Below are 22197 nucleotides of genomic sequence, written 5' to 3' on the forward strand. Positions count from 1 at the left end.
AGGGCCATCTATAAGGAGCAGCTCCAAAAAACACCATTACTTGCTATCCTGCCAACTCTGTTAGCCATTCCTCCATGGCCAGGTTTCTTGGAAGCTTTGGAAACTGAAACGGGAGTACCTGCTCGGTCCCTTGCACTCCTTCAGTCTTCAGGCTCTTATGTCCCACAGTTACATCCTCTTCCAAGTGACAAAACAACCAGCCCTGGCCTCTAAGGACTGCCTGCGGCAAGGGCACACCTCTCAAACCTGCTGCTCAACCCCGCCTGACGGCGGCCTGGAGAAGACCCTCCTTGCGCGTTGCTGATGGAAGGCAAAGGAAGGGCATTGCCCAAGGGGAAACATCATTCCTTTGGGCAGATAATCACCCAAGGCGCTCCTCCCCTCCAACACCATTCCTTGACTTGCAGCCCTCTCTTCCACCTCTTCCACCAACTTTGCACAAGTTTTTGGCACTCCTTTGGGGACGCAGAAAGGCTCCTGCTAGCGGGGTGTAACCACACCCTGCTTGTGCCAGCCACCAGACAAGATTTCCTGGGAAGGAAAGGGCTCCCAGGTCCCAGAATTCCAGCGAGGGATGCCTAGTCCTTGCGGCACGGCACAGCTTCAAAGGCATCCAGAGCTCCGAGGGACGTTGGGTCCAAGGGAAACCTCTCCCTCCAAGACACGCAGGGCTACAGGGTCACCCTCCTCCCTTGCTCCAAGGCTCTTACCTGCCAGGAGGCTCTTTCCCCTTGTCCTTCACCCCCTCGTCTTCCTCCATAGGCACAAACGCTACCCTGGGTGCCGGCTGCCTCTCTCGCAGCAGCAGCCGCTGGCCAGACACTTTCTCTGCAAGCAGGAGACGGGAACACACTTCAGAGCAGCATCACGGTGACCCTTGGAACCAGAGTGGCGTGCAGATCCTTTGACACATGTGACAGGCCTACATTACCTCTGGTGACAGAGTCAACCCAAGGGCAGCGCTTTGGGAATGTGTCTGAGAAACTCACAAGAAAAGGCTAGAACTGCCTGCTTTGAAAACCCAAGGAAGTCTCTGCACGTGTGAGCAGACTTTGGACCCTTTACTCTAGGGGACTTTTCCCATGAGAGGAAAGTCCCTGGATTCCAGGAGAGAGGGCCCTCCTTCCTTTTGCATTCTGCTCTGGGCAGACGTGATGAGTCACAAGGACTGTCCTCCAGTTGCACTCCCTTCTTCTCCAACTCCTCAAATGGAGGAGTACTTTGCAGTGTACACTAGGGCACGGGGTCCTGTGGCCAAGGGGAGCTTGGCAGGACCAAGGGCTGTTGGGAATCTTGAGCTGCCCTGAGCTCTTGTTGCCTCCACAGTCTGTTGCCTCATGCTAGCCGAGCCATGGTGCTGCAGCCTGGGCTCCGATGCCCTGCCAAGGAGGACCGAAGGAGAAGGCACAAAGCCCTGCCAGCAGCCAGCCACTCCATTACCTTTCTTGCTGCTGCCCACATCTTGCCCCTTCTCCTCCTCACGGGTGGGCTTCACAGCTCGCACAGCTGGTTTCCCAGGGGCCGTCTCCAGCACGTACCTGGAAGCAACGAAAGACACCACTCGCAAGCAAGGGCTCCACATGCCCTTTGCCACTGAAGCCAATTCTGGGCACACAGACACATGTCAGAGCTGCTCGGAAGCCGACCCTTTCCCAAAGGGGAATGTGCGGAATAGGCCAGCTCCTGCAGGACTCTCTTAGGAAGCCCAGGGACCCAACAGGCCTGCCTGCAGGGCCACAAGCTTCCTCCTCATGCTGCTCCAGGGCTTCCCCTCCCTCTCGTCAGAAAGCTCCTTTGCAGCTTTCCAAGACAAACCCTCCAGGTCACCACTGGAGCCTGTCTGCCAGCCCTGTGCATGCTCATGTCCAGGCACAACAGAGGAGGCTCCTTCCCTCCAGCTTTGCACCACCAGGGGAAATTCCTCCACAGCCCTTGCAGTCCCTCCCACGCGCAGGGCGGTGCCTGTGCAAAGAACAGCCTCCATCCCCAGGCCCTTAATGCAACAAAGCCCTCAGCAAGGTGGGAGCCAGCACAGAGCTCGGCAGAACCCCCCCCACACACACACCCAGGGCTATAGGAGGGAAGAGCATGCCCGCAGGGCACTGGGAACCAGCCCTTGGGAAGACTTGCTCCCAAAGCACTTCCTGAGCAGCCTGCACACGCCCTGGCAAGGCAGCCCTTACCAAACCTGTGGTGAGCAGCTGCTGCCTTGGTGAGCCAGGGGCTAAGACGCAAAGAAGCCAGCCAAAGTACTCACATTGGAAAGACAATGACAGAGCCAGAACGGATCTGGGAAGAAGCTGTCTCGGTGCCCAAGAGGACCGAATCCCTCATCTCTGGCATCTGCAAAGGGCAGAGACACAGGGGAAGGCAGAGAAGAAGCTGCTTCTCCGAAACTTGGAAACAAGCCTCGCTCTTCCTCACAGCAGCTCCTCAATTCTGCAGAAGAGCAGCTGCGGGGCAATACTTCTGGAGGAAGCCTAGCAGGGAAAAACACAGAAGAAGAACTGGGCAGGGAGCTGGCATTACTCGAGGCTAGCACTGTCCACGTACCCAGACGGCTTGTGGCAGGCCAAGAGAAAGCTCTTCGTTGCCACTTGGCTAGGGTTTCAAGGAGTGAGAAGGAGCGCTGCCAAAATGGGAAACTTACGGCAAGAAGAGCTTCTAGCAGCTGTGGAGAGCCGTTCAGCCTGCGCAGAAGGCCTTTGTGAAATCGCATCTTCACCTCTTTGCCTTCAACGACAAGCATGCCAATGCCCTCCAAAACAAGGGCCACGTTCTGCCCATTCGCAAGGCAGCAGGAGAGAAGGTGCACGGTCTCCTCTACGCAAGCTGCCACTGTTTTCCAAGGAACGGAGATGGCCACGGCTACGTGAGGATATTTCAGGGTCGCAGCTTGCTTGTGCCCTAGGCAGCAACGAAAGAGCAGCACCGTCACGGACAGAGCACTGCAGCAGCCTCCAACCCAGTGCTGGGAGCTCGAAGGCCTTCCAGCAGCACAGGCCTACAGAGCTGTCTTCTTCAACCCCCTGCCAAAGCCCATCAAGGAGGCTCATGTCCTCCCTCCCCGACAGAAATTCAAAGCACTTTGCCACCTCCTGGCCCAAGGCCACAGTAGTGCTTCCTTCCCAGGCTGATGTTCACAGCACGGAGAAGACGGAGTCATAGGAGAGGAAAGGCCCCCTCCAGACACAGCTCCGAGCTCCTGCTGCCCCACAGCCATCCCCAGCCGCACACTGCAGCTGCACTGCTCCCACCACTCCCCAGCAATCACAGCACCGCTGGCCTCTGATGCCTTTGCCTACACACTAGGCTTCCCATCTGTGTTGCAAGGCTCTCTGCAGATGGCTTGCAGCCACTTCAAAGCACAGGCAGCTTGCAAGAGCCAGCAGCAATGCTGCTCTTTTCCCATCCAAGGGCTGCTGTGGCATAAACAGAGAACAACAGTTGGAAGGACATGGCCTTAGAAGTAGCAGCAGCCCCAAAACACCTCCGATGGAGGCAGCTGAGAGAGTCTCATTTGATCCTCCATTATGATGTTGTGGTAAGATAAAAAAAAAAAAAAATGGAGGCTGTTCTCAAGACCTGGGGGAGCAATTCCACATTTCTATCAGTCACTGCGAAACAGCAGAGAGACACACCCCACCCATGTCCCCAGGGGAAGCAGAAGTTTCACTCTCCCTTCTTACCCCCAACAGCGGCCTTATCATGGGTGAGGCCGTGCAGATCCACAAGATTGCTGCAGAGGCGAAACGTGGGTCTACGAACAGTCAGAAGACCCTTCTTGCCAGCAACGACTTGTTCTGCAACAACACTGAAGGTGCCCAGGGGAGGAATTCTCACGTCCTGCAGCCAGAGGAGAAGAGGAGAGAAGCATTAGGAGCATGGCAGATGGACAAACAGAGCCAAGACTTCTCCGAGCATGGCCATGGTGCTACGTGCCCTGCCCACACCCGGTGTACAAAGGGGCAAGATGGAGCCTTCTGGAGAGCTTGGGAGAAGCCTTGGAGAAGTCCTTGAGAAGAACATTGCAGATCGTTCCCTCCCCCTCCTCCTCCCCCTCTCAGCCTTACAAGGCAAGCCTGCCTCACCTCCACCAGATCCATCAAAGGGTCTCCAAGAAGGCCCATCACCTTGGAGAAAGGTGCCAGGCTTTTGCTTTGGCCTTGCGCGCTGCCAGGGGCACCAGAGAAGGCCCAGAAAGCCTCCCACCCTTCTGCAACTGCCCCTACACTGGACATTTGCCATCTCCCTTTGGGGAGAACTTGGTCCAGGGCACAGCTGTCCTTTGCAGCATGCTCCCTTTGCTGTCAGAGGAGGGGCAGGACCATTGCACCCAACGGCACAGAGGGGTCAGGGCTGCTGCAGCCACCGGGGCTGGAGGGGAGGAAGAGGATGGCCCACCCACCTTGTTCAGCACCAGCTTCTCCAGAACGTGGTCGCACACAGCAGCCCAGATGGGCACAGCCACTGCAAAGCAAGGCAAAGAAACGTCCTGCTCTGGGTGGGCCGGCGTCCCGGAGCTCCATCCCTGTCCCCAGTGCTGCCCTGGCCTCCCCTGGCAGCTCATGCTCGGGGCTCCGTGCCTTCCGGCAGCAGAGTGGGCCAAGAGCAGCCCCAGTGCCTGGGCTGGCACGGCCTCACCGGGACGCGTGGGCAGGGGCCGGGGCCGCGCGGGAGAGGACATCACACAGGATGTCCCCTATGACGCTCCTGCAGCAGCCCTGCGTGTAGCCAGCACGGTCTGTGCTCAGTGCTGTGGTGGGACTCAGCTGGTGGCACCAGGCCCCAAATCCATTGCAGATGCCCCGCGCTGGGTGTCCAGCATCCACTCGCAGCTCCCCTGCTGTCCCTGCCAGCCGTAGGTGCTTCTGCTGGACACCCCGGCATCTCACGGGGCCCCGGAGCAGCAGGCTTAGGCCACGACATCGAGTATCTGCCCCGAATCACCTTACGGGCCCACAATGCAGGCGCAGACATGTGTCTAAGCCACTGAAGGAAGGGAGCTCTTGTAAATACAGTGGATGGAGCCCAGGCAGAGACACAGCTCTGCGGATCACACATGTCTCCTGGGCTCAGCTGAGGAGCTCTGCAGGCTGCACTCCACTCCGTGCCCAAGGAGAAGTTTCCTTCTCCCAGGCGTGGGCAGCTGGCGCATTTCCTGCGGCCAGGGAATCCCCCCCAGCTGATGCCACACCAGGCTGTGTTTCCTCCTCTCGTGGGAAAAGGACACTATACTTTAGTCTGCTTCTGGGTGAGGGTGGTGGAGCTGCCGGGGAATTCGATGGGCATTAGCTGCTGTTGTAGTGCAGTGCGGAAGGGCCGTTCTCAAAGGTTTCGCTTAAGCGATGAGAACGGGACTCGGTCTCGGCTTGGCAGCATAAAATGATGAGCCCTGCACAGCTGCCATCACCGCTGCCGTGGAGAAAAAGGGCTTTGAAAAGAAGAAGGCCTGAAGGTGTGGGAGTCCAGGTAGAGTTGTAGCGCTTTTTTGAGAGCTTCCTCTTCTCCTGGCGTTGCTGAGGAGGGAAGGGAAAGGATGGGCACGAATGGGCCCAGCCTTCTCTGGAGCTGTGGCAAGATGTGCTTGTGTTTTAGAGCAGGTGTTGTTACCATCGCCCGGGACTGAAGCTGTAGTTCTCTCTGAACGTGCCATGCGGAAGGTTGCATTGTGCTTTGTCTCTGCTGGCAGGCTGATGGTGGCAAGGTGTGAGTGAAGCCATCTCGACTGAAGCTAATGTCTTGCTGAAAGCTGAACTGGAGGACACAGCAATGTTTTGCCTCCTTGAGTTTTACCTTCTGAACTAGCCGACTCTGCTGAATGAGCATCTATTTTGATAGGAATATATTTGCGTTTACCATCTCCTACCCCCACCCAATACCTTCTGCTTGACTTTAGTAGTATCTGAACAGCAAGTCTTGCCTGTGGTCTCTGGAAGGTGAAGTTAAGGCTCTCCATGAGGTTGTAGGGACTTTTTGTGGCCCTGACACGAAAGGGAGATAGTGCAGTGGTGATAGTAGCAACTGGGATTGGGAGCCCAGGAGTTGAGAAGACCTGCTTTTGTTGAAGAAAGCCTTAAGAGCCGTGACGGTGCTTCCTAGTCTTTTTTTGAAAGCAACTAGAAGAAGCTGAGAAGGTGCTTTCACTCTCCGTTCTACTTCTCCCAAGTAGAAGAGTTTGCAAGGCAAAACCCTCTTTGTATGAGCTGATCTGGTATTTGAACTGACTCTTGCCCTCTGCCTAGGGAGGAAGCAGCAGCTGCGGCTTCTTGGAAGACCTAGTTCTGAGCAGGGCTTTAGCATACGTTCTCCTCCGAGGCATGATATTATCTCTGCTGTTTGAATGAATGAAACCAAAGAATGGATCGGGGTCATGTCCCGATCCAATATCGGGAGGGTTGCGTTACGATCCCAAGGATGAGATTAAGACGCTAACACCGGTCAAATATCGTACAACCTTTTAACTTAATTTTCCATGAAGTGGGGAGAAAAGGTGGGGAAAGGTGAAGGGGAGGTGAAGGGGGGAGGGGAAAGAGGGTAAGGGGAGAAGACAGAGAAAGTTGGAAAAGAAGAGAAGCTAGCTACCACCACTCCGAGTCCGATGATGTTCTGCTGACTCCGTTCGAATTACAGCTCGAGCTGGGTGCCTCCGACGAGGGACTCCAAGCAAAGAAATCCCTGGACAATTATACTTTCCAATCTGAGCTCTCCACCCTTCATGCGGTAGTTTGGACCAATAGTAATATTTTGGTCTGGGGTCTCCTGCTCCTTATTGGGTCTCATCCCTGTCCCTAGGCAGGCTGTTTATCTTTACTGTTGAGGTTTCTGCTGACAGATGTGTCTTGATTCCTCGGGTCCCGCCCCTGTCTCTCAAGGCTCTGACAGAGAGGTGTTGTTCCAGCAATTAGCACTGCCCCAGCAGTGACAGTAGGTGTTATCTCCCAAGGTCCTGACGAAGGGGATATAATCCAGACCCCAAGATAGTCCAGACCCCCCAAATTAACACTGTTTCAGCAGTGAGAGGAGGCTTTGTTTCCCAGGGTCCTGGCGCCCAAGGAGGCCTTATTTCAGAGCCTTGACATCCTCCCTCCCGGAGTGTGAAGCACAGGAATGTAAACTGCTTGCAACTCCCTTATCATTCCAGTTTCAACCAGCTCTGAGGCCCTTTTCTTACTGAACTAGGTAAAAGTTCATTATTTTATCTAAATGCGGCCTAAGGCTTCAACAAACTTAGCTCCTCATGCTAAGCAAGTTTTAGAGAAGTTGTGCTAAGCGGCTACCTCTAGACAGTTTCAGTTTGCTATTCCTTGACACAAGGATCCTGCCTGGAAAGTACCAAGTGTGATGACATGGCTCTAGGCCTGGCAGGGCAGGTGGGGTTTTTCCTGCATGCTGCCAGTGAGGGGAATGGGCTTGAGCAGCAGTGCTTGGATCCAGCAGGTCAGCCCCTGGGCGTGCAGCTGGTGCTGGCAGCAGGGCTTTGGTTTCCTGAGCGTGGGCCCCTCTTTGTGCATGAAGGCTGGCGTGGAGAGATGGTCCCCACGTGCCCCCGGGGGCAAAAGCAAGAAAAGCCCAAGCCCCGTGAGTAGGAAGAGGTGCACAGGTGAGGGCAGGGCCTGCTTGCCCCGGTGGCCTGGCGGTCCAGCAGCTGGACGTCCCGAAGGCGAGCCAGCAGCGAGGCACCAAGGCTGGGGGGTGTCACGCTTCATCAGGAGGAGAGTGTGCCCGTGTGCTGCGGTGAGGCTCAAGCCGGTGGCCAAGGTGGTGAGGAGAGCCCAAAAGTCGGCACCCCTGAGGGGAGAGGAGGATGCACGGAAGAGTGAGGAAGGGATGGTGTGGGAGGGCACGGCAAAGGTGCAGGATGATGTGGAGCAAAGAAAGCCTGGAGGGGCCCAGCGCAGTGCGTGCACGCCAACGGGGAAGTGCTTAGAGAGCAGCAGTCTGGAGAAATCAATCTCTGACAGCTTTTGTGGGAAATCTGCAGAGCCGGGCACCTGTCTCGGGGGTCCGTCCGCTAATGCCTGCAGCCTGGGGACCAGACAGGAGCACTTTGCAGTCTGTGTGCAGCTGCGGGCCTGCAGCGTGGCATGCCTGGAGCGCTGCGGTGGATGGCTGCAGCCTCTTTGGGAAGGCCCGTCTGGGAAGGTGCGGAGGGGCAGTTGGCCTTTCTGTGAGAAAGCAGTGGGAATGCAGGAAGCTCTGCCTAGGGCTGGATGGTGAGGCATATGGGTGAGGCTTAGTGGCCCAAGCAAGAGGAGTGGTCTTGCAGTGGCTGGCTGTGTGCTCTAGAGGGCCTGAAGAAGGGCAGCATCTGCACGGTCTGGGAGGCAGAGAGGTGGGGAGAGGAAAATCCCTGCTGCTGCACAGATGGCAGCTCAGAGCTGGGCTCAGAAGCTGGCACCAGAGGCTTGGAGGCAAAGCCGTGGTGCTGGAGGTGCCCCCGGTGAGCAGCAAGGCCTTGTGATGTCGGTGCTAGCACGGTCACCAGCAAGGCCTTGTGATGCGGGTGCCCCTGGTCACAGCAGGAGGTGGTCACGGGGGTCCCCATGGCAACGTGCAGGGCTTTGTGATGGGGGTGGCATCGTGCCCCCAAGGCCATTGTGATGGGGCGGTGCCCGTGGTGACCGAGTCCGTGCTGGGAGCAGAGCCCCTGGGTGTGCCCTCTGAGGAGAGCAGCTCGCTGAGGAGGGAGCAGCTCTCTTGAGGGCCAGAGTGGCAGGTGCGCAGGAGAAGCTCCTGCAGATGGACAAGGGGCGGCAGGCGAATGCCGGCTCCCAGCCCGTGGATGGGCTTTCTGTGAGGCCGAAGCGCAGAAGCAAGGTGAGCGGTGGGGCTGGAGGGAGAGGCAGGCAGCAGGGCCGGGAGCCGCACGGAAAGCGTGAGGACGGTGGGGAAGAGGAGGTGGGGCAAGCGAGCCAGGCCTGATCTTCTCTGGCCAGGGGGTATTTCTTGCTGGTGCTGGGGATTTTCTGGTGCACAAAGCACACCGATCGGGGTGCTCCAAGGCCCAAATGGAGCCTGTGAGCTGTGCTGAGGGTCAGAGAGCACCTCTGGGCTTAGCGCAGCTGGGCCGTGCTCGGCCTTGAGCTTCCCTTCGATGTGGGGCTGGGCTTTCCTGTGCCTGAGGGGCCACTTGTACCAACGCAACCGCCTCCATCATGTGCTTCCTTCTCCCTGCAGGGGGGCCAGTGGGAGCCGCATGCAGTGACGCAACGCATCCCAACCCCGACTTCGTCGCACCGAAGGGACAGGCGGCCGTTGCTGCCCGGCCCACAGAGTTTGCAAGGCCTCGAACACCTCATTGCAGAGGTACCGAGCTGAGCAGCGATGGTGGCAAAGCCTCTGCCTGCCTGGCTGCAGCTGTGGAGAAGCAGGCGGGAAGCGGTGGGAGAGACCAGGAGGTCTCAGGGTCCTCAGGGGAACTGCCTTTGCCCCTGTCCTGCGCAGTGCTGATGAGCCCTGTCCCCATGCAGCCTTTGGGAGCAGGGTGGGAGCCGCCTGCGTGGCAGAGCGCTGCCGCTGTTGAGGGCATCAGAGGTGCTGGAAATTGTGGGAAGGATGGAGAGTGGGGGTGGGGGCTGGGGGGGAGGAAAGGGCTGCAATCACTTTCCTATCTCCTGGGCTTGGATTGCAGACGGTGAAGGACACTGCCAGAGATGTTCTCATCGCAGCGTTCAAGAGAGAAACGGAAACACTCCATCTGCCCAGCTTAGCACCTCGTGCACCCAAGGCAGCTAGGCAGCCCCTTGGAGGCCTGGAGGCCTCTGCAGCTAAAACGGCAGGATCTGCCCGTGGAACCAAGCTGCCTGCTCTGGAGACATCCTGCAGATCTTCTGCAAGAGGCAGGGCCAAAGCCAGGGAGCAGCTGCCGCCTCTTAGTGCTGCTGTGATGTGTCTGGAGTGCAGGAAGAGCCTGGCAGAGGAAGGTCTACAGGCAGTGCCTCTTCCTTTGCCTGCCCTTCAACAAGGCAAGCGGGAGGCTGGGGCTCTGCCCCGGGCACTTCAAGCTCCTGTCCGCTGCTTGCCTGAGGCCAGGGCTGGGTCTTCCTCGCTGGGAAAAACAAGGCTGCTGCGAGCTGATGGTGCCAGGACAAGACTTCCTGTGCAAAGCCGGCAGCTGCCAGGAGGCACCTCCTTTGTTGCGGGAGCACAGAGCATTCCTCAAAGGCAGATGCGAGGCATGCCAGCATGCAAGGAGCAGCATGAGCCGTGGCCAGGCTGCCTGACAGAGCCAAGGCTGCCACCGTTGCTGCTGAGGGTGGCTTTTTCGAGAACTGTCGAAGGACTGTGCCAGGAGCTAGGTAGCAAGGTGCTGGCAGCTCCCAGAGATGCCTGTGCGCAGGAGACCAAGGCACAATGGTTGGAGACGATGGCGCACAGGCAGGACTTGGTGCGGAGCAAGGCCTCAGCGTCCCAAGGTGTTGAGCTGCAGCCTGCAGAAGGGCAAGTTTCCCCCGCTGAGAACCCCCAAGGAGAATCAGCCTCTTCTGGCGTGGGGGAGGTCCCGCAGTGGGAGACAATGGCCAAAGGTGTTTCACAGCAGGTGGGGCTCAGCAGCCCCCACTTCGCAGAGGTGCCACCCAGCTCTGCCAAAGCCGTTGCTGGCAGTTGCCCCAGTGAAATGGTCACAGCAGAGTCCTCCTGGCCTTCCTGGCCTGAGCCTGCTGGCCTTATTCAGAGCATCCTTGCAGATGCGTGCATGGAATTGAGGGCTGAGAGCCAGAGACTTGCTGCACACAGCCCTGTAGCACCTGCCGCAGCTCTGGAATCCACAGGCCTTGAGCTCATGTCTGCAGCCTGGAGCTGTGCTGATGACATGAGTCTTGGACATGACCGGCAGCTGGTGCAGCCTGATGTGGACAAAGGCACAAAGGAGCTCAGTGCAGCCGTGCCACGGAAGATATCGGCACATGCCCTTGGTCCAGCAGCAGTGGCAAAGAGAGCCCAAGAGGAGAGCAGCGAGCATGGCAAAAGCACAGCTGCCACAGCTCTGCAAGGGCCTGATGCCCACACTCGTGCCGGCAAAAGGAAGGTCACGGGGGCCGGTGCACCAGCTTCCCTGGGCAGTGGCCATGGACTGGTCACACTAGGATGGCAGCTTGCAGTGCAGAGGCCCAAACAGCAGCCTCTGGGCATCATCTGTCGCCTTCGAGGCACGCCGCTGAGCATACACCCCGACAACCCCGCGCAGTATCTCGCCGTGCTCTCAATCAAAACAGAGACGCTGGAGGAGCTTGACAGGAGCTGCGTGGCGCGCACCGGGCAGAGCTTGGCCCAGCTGCGAGAAGCCTGTCTGGAGAGGAAGGAGCCGAGGCCGAAGGAGAGGGAGGTCGAGGAAGAGGAGGGCAATGGGAAACGTTTCTCCCTGACAGCATCGGGATGCCTCAATGTTCGCCCCAAGGAGGTGAGTGCAAAGGGTGGGCCACGGCAGATGGTGACCCTCCGTGTGCTGGGGCCAGCCGCTGCGCCCTGCTGCAACAGCGTGATGGTGGCAGTGCTGGCAGGGCTGCGGGGGGCATTGCTGGTGTGAAAAGCAGCTGCCTTCACAAATCTCCCTCTCTGGCTTCAGCTCTGTGCCAGAAACTCCTTCTATAACCTGTGGCAACCGGAGGTGACGCGAGTGGAGCTCCTGAAGGACGCCAGGTCCAAGTGGGAGGTGCAGGAGCGGCTGTACGCCCATGCGCCCAGGAGGGAGCTGGGAGCTGGGAAGAGAGTCCGGGGAGCGCCGGAGGATGCTGGCATGGAGTGGAGTGATGAGGAAGAGGACGTTGATGAGGAGCCTTTGCAATGGGAGGAGCTGGAGAAAAACACGGCCTTGGTCATGAGCTGGGTCAGACCGAGCCTCAGGAGCCTCTTGGCAGACACAGAGCCGTGCCCTGAGGAGGTGCCCTGCTCCCCCGTTGTGAAGGGCAGAGATGCTGCCAGGGAGGCAGCTGGTGACCTGCAGAGCACGCCTCTGGCCCCAGCAGTGCCCCGAGGAGCCGAGGCAGCAGCATCTCCTTTGGCAGGAGGCTCCCAGGATGCGGGGGACAGTGTGCCTCTGTCCCCATCGGCCAGCACAGGGACAAAGGCGGAGGCCTCCCCCGCAGCCAGAGACCCTGAGGTTGCAGGGGAAAATGCTCCTCTGCCTCCATCGCTTCCCGCAGAGGCTGCGCCAGAGGCCTCCCACTTGTGCGGAGGCCCTTGTGGGGAGAGCAACAGCCTGCCTCTCCAGCCACCGTTCCCCGAAGAAAGCGCAGCAGAAGGCTCTGCCCTGGCCGCAGGCCTTCCTCACCAGGTGAGCAAGGAGCATGGCGTCGGCACCCACCACCCAAGGGAGGTGCGGTGTGAGCAGTGTCTGGGGTGTGCAGGGTGGGTGAGAAGAGCTGCCCCATCGCATGGGTCCCCCGCGGCCGTGGTGAGAAGCTGTCCCCCCAGCCCTTTGCCCTCTGCACTCTCTGCCCTGGGGAAGATGCCTGGTGCTCTGCGTTTCCAAGTGCCAGAGGCCCAGGGCTGATGTGCCCTCCCCAGCCTGCACAGCATCCAGCCCTGGGGCATGGATGCTGAGCGAGGAGGGCAGGGGCAGCCCCAGCAGCAGCCGCCTCCCACAGCCAGCGAGCCAGCCCCCTTGTGCCCCGCACCCGGCCACCTCCATCCCCCGCTGCCCGTCGTGGCCCCCGGCCCAGCCCTGCTGCTACGGCCCCAAGACAAGCCTTGTGCCACTGCCCAGCCAGCTGCATGTGCCTCCCCTTGGGGCTCGCGGCCACCCACAGCATCCCCCCACCCCAGACCCTTTCCCCCCTCACATATCCCAGGGCACCAGGATGCTGAGCATGGCCAGCTGATACCACACAGGGGTGTGTTGCTGCTCTCCCCATGCAGGTTGCCTGGGAGCCCAAAGAGGAGCACAAGTCGTCGTCTTCCCTCAGGCCCACGCCAGAGGTGGACTCAGGTAGGTACCCAAGTTGAGAGCCGTTCTGGGGACGGCACAGCGAGCGGCACTGAGGCTGGCAGCAGGAAGCACCCAGGGGCTGGCCATGCCGAGGCCGTGAGCCCTCGGGAAAGCCCTTGGTGCCAGGGACAGGCGGGTGCTTGCCCTGCGCCTGCCCAGCCCCTCGCCCACGGCTCTCCTTCCTCCACAGGCATCACCGCCCTCCCGCATGCTGCGCCTTCCAGGCGATGGCCGTCGCGGCTCAGGACAGCGCTTCGGGCTCTCCGCAGAGCTTTTAGCTGCCGCTGTGTCTCAGGGCAGTGAGAGGAACAGCGCGATCATGCAGCTGCCAGACAGGTCGCCCGAGATGGGGCATGGCGCAGAGCAAAGAGGCAGAGCGACGGAGGCTCTCTCCTGGCTGCTACAGCAATGCTGCCGCGTCGTGTCCCACTGCCCATGTTCTGCTCCAAATAAACCCTCGGCAGCTGTTCCCGCCGTGTTACTTGGTGTCAGGGAAATGTCAGGAGAAAGACTAGTGCAGGCGCTGCCAAGGAAGGCAGTCAGGGCTGCAGAGAAAGCCCTACAAGCAGTCGCAGAGTGAGAGAGCAGCTGGGGTGGGAAGGGTCTTCCGGAGGTGCCTGCTGCAACCTCCTGCTGCAAGTGGAGGCAAGCAGAGGAGGTTTCGCAGGGCCTGTCAGGGTCGAGCTCTGACCGTCTCTGGCGATGGATTCCCGCACGGCCCTGGCACCCTGCTCCAGTGTTGCACCACCATTCGGCTTCCAAGGCCATTTGCAGTCTCTGAGGGGACTTTTCCCTGCCGCAAGCTGTGCCGTTGCCCTCAACCTGTCCCCAGGCCCCTCAAGACGTCTCTGGCTCCATGCTCTCTGCACGCTCCCGTTAGGCTCTTGCAGGCAGCAGTGAGATCCCCCTACGCATTCTCTTCCGCTGGCTGCACCAAGCCAGCACCCTTGGTCTCTGCTCCTGTGTGCTGTGCTGCAGCTGCCAGGCAGCTTGGGGGCCTGCGCTGGGCTTGCTGCAGTGTGGCCCCGTCTGCGTGGGGCAGGGGGCTGGGGATATGGGTGCAATGGGGAGGGGCCCTGGGATATGGTTGCAATAGGGCGGGGGCCTGGGGATGTGGGTGTAATGGGGCAGAGGGCTGGGGATATGGGTGCAATGGGGCAGGGGGCTGGGGACATGGGTGCAATGGGGCGGGGGGCTGGGGAGGTGGGTGCAGTTGGGCAGGGGCCTGGGGACATGGGTGCAATGGGGCAGGGGGCTGGGCATATGGGTGCAATGGGGCGGGGAGGCTTGGGATATGGGTGCAATGGGGCAGGGGGCTGGGGACATGGGTGCAATGGGGCGGGGGGCTGGGGAGGTAGGTGCAATTGAGCAGGGGCCTGGGGACATGGGTGCAATGGGGCAGGGGGCTGGGCATATGGGTGCAATGGGGTGGGGAGGCTTGGGATATGGGTGCAATGGGGCAGGGGCCTGGGGTTGTGGGCGCAATGGGGCAGCGGGCTGGGACCATGGGTGCCATGGGGTGGGGGGCCTGGGTTCATGGGTGGTGGTGGGTGCTGATGGGTGGCCACCTGGGCCCATGGGTGACAACACGGGTGCAATGGGGCTGGACACCTGGGTCCATGGGTGGCAGACGGTGCTGATGGGGTTGGACACCTGGCTCCATGGATGGGTGTGGGTGCTGCTGGGACTGGATGCCTGGCTCCAGGGGTGCAACGGGGCTGGACGCCTGGGTCTCCGGGCAGCTCCTCACCCATAGGTGCCACCTTGGGCAGGTTTCCACATCTTCCAGTAGACCTATGGGTGCAGGGGGTGGGCCGGGGCCACCTACCAGCACTCGGCCTTTGATGGGTGCCACTCCCTGAGCTCCCGCTGCTGGCCCCATGTCCCCATCGCCATGTCCCCGTGGTCTCCTGTCCCTCTCCCTGCCCCCGTCCCTGCATCCTCGGGTCCCCATCTCCACCGCCGGGTCCCCGTCCCTTGGCCGAGCCAAACTCCATCCCCGGAGCTGGCCCCCGTCCCCACCGTGTCCCCCCGTCCCTGTGACAGAGCCAACTCCATCAGCATCCCCACAGCATCCACGTCCCCACAGTGTCCCCATCCCCACAGAATCCCCATTCGCCTGCCGTCCTCGTCCTCACCACGTCCCCATCCCTGTGGTGTCCCCGTCCCCCTGCCCCTGCAACAGAGCCAACTCCATCTCCAGCCCCACAGCGTCCCCGTCCCCACGGTGTCCCTGTCCCCACCACGTCCCCCTGCCCCTGTGACAGAGCCAACTCCATCTCCAGCCCCATGGCATCCCCATCCCCACGGTGTCCCTGTCCCCACCACGTCCCCCTGCCCCTGTGACAGAGCCAACTCCATCCCATCCCAATGGTGTCCCCGTCCACACATCGTCCCCAACCCCACATCATCCCCATCCCCACAGTGTAGTGTCCCCCTGCCCCTGTGACAGAGCCAACTCCATCTCCATCCCCACATCGTCCCCATGCCCACGGCATCCCATCCCCACATCGTCTCCATCCCCATGGCGTCCCATCCCCACATCGTACCCACTTCCACATTATCCCCATCCCCACATCATCCCCATCCCCCCAGTGTCCCATCCCCACATCATCCCCATCCCCACATCATCCCCGTCCCCCCAGTGTCCCCGTCCCCACATCATCTCCATCCCCACATCGTCCTCGTCCTCCCACATGGCCTCCGCGCTCCCGCCCACCACGCGCTCCGCGGAGATCTGCCCGGCGCCCAGTGGCGTCACCACTGCCGCGCCGCGCCATTGGCGGGCGGCCGCCGGCGGGGCCAATGGCTGCGCGACAAGGCGGGGCGGGAGTCGCGGCTCGGCCCTGTGCAGCGCCCTCCGCGCGCGCCCTCGCTTTCACTTCTCCCAACCTGCCACACCGGGATCTGCCCAGCGCCTGGTGACGCCTGGGTCGACTCGAGCCGCTATTGGCGGGTGGGACAGAGCGCAGCCAATGGCGGTGTGCCGCAGCAGAGCCAATGGCGGCGCGGGGGCGTGGCCCCCGTGGGCTTCGGCGCTGCGTGAGGGCGACGGCGATGGCAGCGAGGAGGCGGTAGCGGGGCGGGCGATGGGGCCGGGGCTGCTGCTGCTGCTGCTGCTGGGGGGCGGTGGGGCGGCGGCGAGTGGTGAGTGCGGGCGGGGACCCCAGCCCCCTTCTGCCCTCCCCCGCTGCCGGGCTCCCCGTCAGCGGCCCCACGGGCCGGCCTGCAACCGTCCCCGGGAGGTGCTACCCCCCCGACCTGCCCCCCGGGACGTGCTACCCCCCTGGACCCCTCGGGCTGTGCTGCCCCCCCGGAGCCCCCCAGCCTGCCCCCCCCAGGACGTGCTGCCCCCCCGACCTGAACCCTGGGACATGCTGCCCCCCCGACCCGCCCGTCTTGTCCCCCCGGGACATCTTGATCCCCCAGATGCCCCCCAGTGTGCCCCCCCCAGCCCCTCACCACACCCCATGTCCCCGCAGGCCCCCACTCCCTGCGCTACTTCAACACCACCGTGACGGAGCCCAGCCCGGGGCTGCCCGCCTTCATCTCCGTGGGCTACGTGGACGGGGAGCTCATCGATCGCTACGACAGCGAGATGCAGAGGGCGGTGCCGGGCGCGGCCTTGATGGAGCAGGAGGGTCAGGACCGCTGGGACGAGGAGACCCGGATCAATCAGGACTGTCAGGAGACTTTCCGTGTGTACCTGGACACACTGCAGAAGTGCTACAACCAGAGCGGGGGTGAGCACGGGCCGGGGCTCCAGGGGCTGGGCCGGGGCTCCCGGCGGCAGCCGCTCGCCATCAGCGCTGGGGGCTGCGGGGCTGGGGTGCCCCCGGCCCTGTGCTGGGTGCCGGGTCCGAGCCCCTCTGCTGCCCCTGAGCCCCCGTCTCCCTACTTGTGTCTCAGGGTATCACACAGTGCAGCGCACGTACGGCTGTGACCTCCTGGAGGATGGCGGGACCCGGGGGTTTATGCAGCTTGGCTACGACGGGAAGGACTTCATCGCCTTTGACAAGGACACGCTGACATTTCTCACGGCAGATGCTGCTGCGCTAATCACGAAGAGGAAGTGGGAGGCTGAGAATGAGCCTGAGCGCTGGAAGCACTACCTGGAGAACAGCTGCATCGAGGCGCTGCGGAGATACGTGGAGTGCGGGAGGGCCGCACTGGAGAGGGCGAGGCAGGACCCCCTGGACACGGGGACGGGCCCCGGGCTTGGCGCTGGGCCCAGGCGCCTGAGGGCGCTGCTGGCGGCACGGTGCGGCGTGTGCGTCTGGGCCTGGGCGCGAGCTGCCTGACCTCCCTCCCTCGCGCCGTCTCCCCAGAGCGCCCTGCGGTGAGAGTGTCGGCCAAGGAGAGCCACGGCTTCGTGACCCTGTCGTGCCGGGCTCACGGCTTCTACCCGCGGCCCATCAGCATCAGCTGGCTGAAAAAGGGCCGCGTCCAAGCCCAGGAGACCAAGCGGGACAGCGTCACACCCAACAGCGATGGCACCTCCCTGCCTGGGCCAGCACTGAGGCCCTCCCCACAGAGAAGCACGAGTACCAGTGCCGCGTGGAGCACGCCAGCCTGCCGGAGCCCGGCCTCTTCTCCTGGGGTGAGCGCGGGCGGCCAGAGCTCGTGGAGTGCCCGCTGGGGGCAGCTCCCGGCCCCCGCTCCCGGCCCTGCTCTCTTCCAGAGCCACCGAGCTCCCTGCTGCCCGTTGTCCTCGGGGCGGTCATCGCTGTGGTCGTCGTCATCACGGCGATCGCCGGCTTTGTGGTCTGGAAGAGCAGATGGGGTAAAGCACGGGGGCCGAGGAGGCGGGGGGAGGGAGGCCGGGAGGAGAAGGGGCTCGAGCCGGAGCCCTGGGGCCGGAGCAGAGCCGGGCCGTGAGGGGCCGCGTGGCCTGATGCCTCTTTCTTCCCGCAGGGAGGAAGGAGCAGGGGTACGCGATCGCCAAAGGTGAGTGCCGGGACCGCTCCGTCCCAGGCCGCGCCTGGCAGTGGGGCAGCATTTGCTCTCTGGTTTCTGGCGGCCGCGGGGCTGGTGCGTCCCGTCCCCCGCCTGTCCCCATCTCCCCTCTTCCGTGCCCCGCAGCTTTTCCCCGGCTGCAGGGCAGGGAAAGGGTTGGCATCCCGCCGCTGGAGGCTGAGGCGCCCGGGCGCTGCCCTCTGCTCCTGGCGCCTGTGAGGCGGCTCCAGGGCTGGGTCCCGGCCCAGCGGCTCTGCCCTGGCCCGGCTTTGCCCGCGGCTGGTGCGGGGCCTGCAGTGCCACTGGCACGGGGCCGGGGCTCACTGCTGCTCCTCTCTTACAGGCCATGACGGGGCATCCAGCAGCTCCGGAATGGGTCAGAGCTGGTGCTGGCAGCGGGGCAGGGGGCCCCGGCCCGGCGCGATACCAGGCTGGCACCCGCCATGGGGCTGCCAGCCGGCCGGGCGCTGCGGCTGGGTCCTCGGGGGCTTCTGCCTGCTCCCCTGGCTCTGGGACGGGGGATTTAGCCCCGCAGTGCAGCTCCCATGGGGGATGGCAACGTGGGGCTGGGACCTGCAGGACAGGGCGCGCACGGGGGTGCGGGGGGTACCCCCCCGTCCCCCACACCTCTGCCTTTATTGATTTTTTCTCTCTTGTCTTTGCAGGAAGCAATGCCGCCATTTAAGCGCTCCATCCTGGTAAGCGAGGAGCCGCGGCCGGACCCGGCAGCATGGGCAGCGGGGACCCAGCCCACCCGAGCGCCTGCCGTCTCCTCGCTGCAGCTCCCGGGACGCCGCCAAGTCCCCTCGGCTCCCACAGCCCGGGAGCAGCAGCACCCAACGCCCCGCTCGAGGCTAAACCCGCCCCATTTGGGTGCTCGGGCGCTGCAGGGTGCAGGTGGGCACCCGGGGGCAGGTCGGGGGGCTCAGGCTTTTGTCTCACTGCGCCTTGGATCTGCTCCCTGGCTCCGACGTGCTGCAAAAAGCTGTGAAGGTGGCGGGAAGCCCCCAGAGAAGAGGAGCGCTCGGAGCCTGCTCCTGCCGTGGTCCCAGCTCTGAGCTGGGGTAAAACCAGTTTTATCAGTGTGCGAGGCAGGGTTTCCATCTGCCAGTTGCCTGGGAAATAAAGAATTTGCTGGATTTTTTCAGCACTTGTCCTGGTGGCTCTCTTCGAACAAGAATGCTGTTTCTGTGGTGGGCCTCTTCAAACAAGAACGCTGTTTCTGCAGTGGGCCTCTGAACAAGAACGCTGTTTTTTTTGGTGTGTCTCGTAGCACAGGAATGTTGTTTTTAGGTGTGTCTGTTACGACAACAGTGCTGTTTTCTGACTGTACTGTTATGGAAATTAGGCTTGTCAGCCCCCATAACAGGGCCCGACCCTAGGTTCCCGCAAGTAAAATTCAGAGCCAAATCAAAGCAAATTAAATAAGTAAATTTTAGTTACACGTGTGCAGTAATTACAGCTTGAGCTGGGTGCCTCCGAAGGCAGACCCCGAGCAAAGAAATCCCTGGGCAATTATAGTTTTTTCAACTTAAATTTCCCACCCCTCATGCAGTAGTTAGACCAATAGTAATTTTTAGGTCTGGGGTCTCCTGCTCCTCATTGGATCTCATTGTTGTTCCTAGGCAGGCTCTTTTTCTTCCTTATCTTTACTGTTGTGGTTTCTGCCGACGGTTGTACCTTCGTTTCTTGCTGGGTCTTACTGTTGTCTCTCAAGGTCCAGAGGAGGAGGAGGAGGTGATTCTAAATCATAACAATGAACACTGCCTCAGCAGTGAGCTAAGGCTTTGCCCCTCAAGGTCCTAATGCCCTGCACTGGTCTTATTTCAAAGCCTTGACACCCTCCCTTTCGGAGTGTGAGACGCAGGAATGCAGACTGCTTGTAACTCCCTTATCTTCCCAGCTGGAACCAGCTCTGAGGCCCTTTTCTTACTGGACTAAGTAAAAGTTCATTATTTTCTCTAAGTGCGGCCTAAGGCTTCAGCAAATGTAGCTCCTCATGCTAAGCAAGTTTTAGAGAAGTTGTGCTAAGCGGCTACCTCTAGACAGTTTCAGTTTGCTCTTCTTTAACACAAGTGGCAGTGTCCCTCCTGAGGTGCCAAGAATCCCAGTCCCTGAGCCATGGGGCTGGATACGACCTCCTTGGATTATTCATGACATGGGCTCATGACACACACCCCAGAGTCAAATAAATTTCTGTGGGAGAATGGGAGGAAGAAAGTAGAAATGAATCAAAGGAGGGGGAATACAGGCAAGGAGGCCCACCAGTAAACATCTCCAAATACAGGTGGATTTTGCCCCCACTCTGGCAAGGGCGTTCTTCCACAACCAGCAGCACCTGGGGGACGGAGGGTCTTTTCCTGATAGCCCTCATGGCACACAGGGCATCAGGATTTGAGACAGCCCTTCCAGCCAAGGGGCAATTTCTGGGGATCCATGGGATCTCTTCTTGCTTTCTCCACAGGTCTCATTACTGATTACTTGCAGAAGAGATGGCTTTGGAGGGATCCCAGGGCAGCCTTCCAATGGCTACAAGGAAGTCATCAAGAAGATGGTGCCAGGCTCTTCACCAGGGTGCATGGGGGGAGGACAAGAGACAATGGGCATAAGCTGAGAGAAGAGACATTCGTGCAGGACATAAGGAAAAGGTTTCCACTGCAAGGATGGTCAAACATTGGAAATGGTTGCCCAGAGAGGTGGTGCGGTCTCCTCCCCTGGAGGTTTCCAAGACCAGACTGGATGAAGGCCAGAGCAACCTGGTGTGACCCCAGAGCTGACCCTGCTGTGAGCAGGAAGACTGGGCTAGAAACCTCCTGAGGTCCCTTCCACCCTGAAGGAGTCCGTGATTCATCCCACTCTCGATCTTCTCTTGTTGATGTCAGGGAAAGGAGGCAGGTTCCCTGTGACGGTGGAAGTAGGCCAGCTTTCTTGTGCTCCTCCAGGCAGAATTGTTCAGATGCAGGGCTTCTTGGCAGGAATCCCCAGGACAGCCCGGATCCATCCTTTACTTTGCTTTTAATTTCCTTGTTTTTTTCTTTTCCCCCTTCTAAGTGTGTCTCTCTTACCATCCTAATCCCTTCCCCTACAGTCAGCCCACTCCTGATTACCCTTAACTCTTTGGTGCTGGGGATTTCTTGTTTTTTATTTTGGTGTGTGTGGGGTGTTTTTTTGTTTTGACACAGAGGAGCTTTTGTCCAGAAGGATCTTGAGAAACTCGGGTGATTCGGACAACAGATACCCTGTGAAGATTTACAAGAGAAGTGTTAAGTCCTGTGCCTAGGCAGGAATGACCCCGTCCATGAGTAGAGGTTGAGGGACCTGGGCTTCTTTAGCCTGCTGACGTGGAGGCAAAGGGCAGTAGAGTAGGAGCCTGTGACTGTTTGAAGGGTGGTTTCAGAGATGATGGAGCTTTTCTTGGTAGTGGGAAACAGCATAAGAAGGGGAAAGAGCCACAAACAGCAGCTTGTGGGGTTTAGATGTGACTATAGGAAAAGAAAATGTCACTTGTAGGGCAGTGCTGTGGTGCAACAGGACACCCAGAGGGAGTCTGAGTTCAGCCCCTGGCTTTGTGTTTCAAGGAAAAGCAAGTGAGGACAGGAAGACATCAGGAGATGTCGGGAGATCCCGGGGTGAGAACAAGGTGGGGAAGCAGGTTGGGTGTCTACAGTCTGCAAGGAAACAGACACAGGCATGGGAAAGCGTAGGACAGCCTGAGGTGAAGATGGCCAAAGGCACTGCCAGGGTTGAAAGCTTCTAACAGAACTAGGTCTTTGTCCTCTTGGCTATGGCTGGGTGCCTCTGCCACTGAGGCCCACAAGATGTCATTCCTTAAAGCACTGTGGCCTTGCTGCCTCCTTGTCCCTTGCAAGCACAGGAGGTGCCGTATCATGGTCCTGCACTCAGCATTGCGCACCCCCACCCGCACACTGCCCCCAGGAAGAGCCCTGAGCAATGCATGATGGAAAGGATCACCCTACCCAGGGGCTGGCTGTCAGTGCCTGGCTGCTCTGCTTGATAACACACATCCAGGTTGACTTGGCCTCAGAGCCACCTGCACATTGCCTTTGCCTACCTGCAATCAGGGCCTCCAACTTTCTGCTCTAATCAGCCCCTGGGGAGGCTTTGTTGTTAATGACCCTCAGTGAGACCTGTTAACGCTCCAAGAAACTTGGAATTTTCTTCTGTATTTAACTTCTGGAGAGGTTTGTTCCGTCTCCTCTCAGCATCTGCGGTTTGCAGGCTGAGCACCAAATATAGCCGAGGGGTCATTAAAAAGCAAAAACACCTAAGGAGCCATGCATCTTTCCATA

General features: G+C 60.3%; 1 pseudogene; it reads left to right on the plus strand.

Annotated features, from left to right (window-relative positions):
• The first annotated feature begins 16020 nt into the window (after positions 1-16020).
• On the plus strand, positions 16021-18572 carry LOC135325536 (class I histocompatibility antigen, F10 alpha chain-like; annotated as a pseudogene).
• Positions 18573-22197: the final 3625 nt, after the last annotated feature.

Source organism: Dromaius novaehollandiae, unplaced genomic scaffold, assembly GCF_036370855.1.
Source record: "Dromaius novaehollandiae isolate bDroNov1 unplaced genomic scaffold, bDroNov1.hap1 HAP1_SCAFFOLD_31, whole genome shotgun sequence".
Taxonomy (NCBI): Eukaryota; Metazoa; Chordata; class Aves; order Casuariiformes; family Dromaiidae; genus Dromaius; species Dromaius novaehollandiae.